Raw genomic sequence first — 2,614 nt, forward strand, 5'->3', positions numbered from 1 at the left:
ACTCGAATTGCGTAATTCATATTCGAGTTAAACCGAAAAACTTAATTTTTTATTCGAATTGATCTAAATAACTTGATTAACTCAAATAACTCGAACTATTTAATTCAAAATTTGAAATTTTTTTCGAGTTTTTCGAATCAAATTAGATTTTGCTCACCCCAACTAGTAGCATCATATGGGATATGTCTATAAGCCCCAATAACCCATTCCCCATTATTGTGTCTAATAATCATGTCGGTTCCAACTTTACCAAGGTTCATGACAATGGAACCATCCATATTGAGTTTATACCACTCTACCTGAGGTGGGTGCCATTTAATTCAAACAGAAGAGGGTAAAGGAATGGTTTGAGGTGGACTAGATGTTGACACCATTTTTTTGATGAAAACGGGGTCGACTTGGATTTAAAAAAGAATAAAAACGGGAGTCGCCACCAATCCTTTTTTGACGAGGTGTGATCGGGTCACCTCAAAAAGTGGTTGTTTTTAATAAATGATTTAATTTTATTAAAACAACGATTTTGGTCTACGAAATTCAGAAAAATGAGTTCGGGAGCCGGTTACGCACGAGGAAGGATTAGCACCCTCGATACGCCCAAAATTGGTACCTAGTTGATTAATTAGTGTCTTAGTGTCGAAAATTGAAAATTTGAAGAGTTTTAAAAAATACGATCCTTAAAAGAAAATCTGATATCGTGAATTGAAACATAAGATTCTCTTGTTCCGAAGGAATATCATATCCAGCACGTTAGGACACGATACTCTAAACCATCGAAACCAAGATCACCTTATAGTTTAATGAAACCATACTTTGAAGCTTTAAGAGGATATTTGGCTATTTGGTCAAACGAGAAATCGAAACCCAGCACGTTAGGGCACGTTTTCTCGAATTTTCTAAATACGGAATATTGCCTTTACTTTCGAAAAATCCTCATATCGAGAAAACCACGTGTCATATCCAATGCGTTAGGACACAACATATTGAAATCTCGATAATGAGTTTTTATTTTTGTTTTGTATTAAAGAGCATTCTCGAGTATTTAGATTCAACGGAAAATTAGAACCTGGCACGTTAAGGCCCAATTCTCTCGAAGATCCCAAGTATCGAGTATTGCCTTTATTTCCAAAATTTTCCTTTTTTACGAATTTGGGTAAAAATTGACGTAACGTTTGAAATAGCGTATAGAAAAAGGGTTGTGTTGATGGAATGACAATTTACAACAAGGAGAAATAATTTATCAAACAATAGGGTACGCAAATGAATTATCATAGCATGGGAATATGAATAAACGAAATAATACACGTAACGACCACAATTACAAGACACATTGAATGCAAATGCTAATAATCAAAGTGAACAAAACGAACAATATATAAGAGTCAATTTAAAGAAAATAATAGCTCCAAATAAATGATGTGCAAAGGCATTTCAAAAACAAATAAAAAACAATTCAAATAAATAGAATATATATAAAAATAAATAACAATGAAAACAAAAAAAATAAAACACTTTTAAAAATATATATATGTACATAAAAATTTTGAAAGATATTCATATAAGTTTATAAGAAATAATATATATATATAAAAAATAAGAATAAAAATAAATTTAGTATAAAACATCTTTAAATAAATAATAAATATAAAAACTTAAAATAAGTAATGATAGCAGAACATATTTTAAAAATAAATAAATTAAATATGTTGGGGATGTGGTTGAAACGGAATTAAAAGATCGGGCCTTAAACTGCAAATACATGAAACAGGTTGCTAGGGGCTGAAATAAAAGGCGCTGAGGACATGGGGGACCGATTGCGCAATATTCCCCGCCCCTGATGCGCGTTGGTCTGTACAGGACCAGATTGAATCAAACGCCAAATTATGTGGCCAAAATTAAATGAAAGGAAAGGTTGCCTTGAATCTGCAGTAGGATTGGAGGGACCAAAGGCGCAAATTACCCATTAGGGCAATAATGCGCAGGTCTTTCTCCTTTAAACGGCGCCGTTTCAATTAAGATAAAGCTAAAAAAAATTACTTCTTTCTGCAGTTTCATTTTGCTGCAAAAAACACAAAGAAAACAAAAAATAAAAGGGAGAATCCCTTTTCTGCTAGGGTTCTAAGGCTAGAAGCCCCGCCGCCGTCACGCCTCCCTACTGCTCGGTGGCCGGAGCCATGCGAGGGCGTCTCCCACCAGCGCTTCGGAGTGCGTTCAGAAACCAAGGCTCTGAAACGGTGAAACGAGGGGAAAACGGAAAGCCTCCGCCCCTTCCTAAACTCGCGTCCGACGACGGCGAAGGGCCGACGACGACGACGGCTTCAGGGGCCGATTCAGGTGAGTTTTCCTTTCCCTTTTTTATCCTCTTTATTAATAGTTTTTCTTAAAAAAAGGATAAATAAAATAAATAGATGAATCGAAAAAGAAGAAGAAGAAAACGACAACCTTTTGTTTTTTAATTTTTATTTCTCTGATATGCGTTTTTACAAAGAAAATCCCCGACGAAAAACGGTGATAAGCTTTGGCCTTTATAGCCGGATTACAACTTTTTTTTATATTTTTTATTGTTTTTTTATTTGGATCGTTCGTCTGTTGTTTTCTGCTTTGTTGGTTGCATGTG

This window comes from Gossypium hirsutum, chromosome A13, assembly GCF_007990345.1.
Source record: "Gossypium hirsutum isolate 1008001.06 chromosome A13, Gossypium_hirsutum_v2.1, whole genome shotgun sequence".
Taxonomy (NCBI): domain Eukaryota; kingdom Viridiplantae; phylum Streptophyta; class Magnoliopsida; order Malvales; family Malvaceae; genus Gossypium; species Gossypium hirsutum.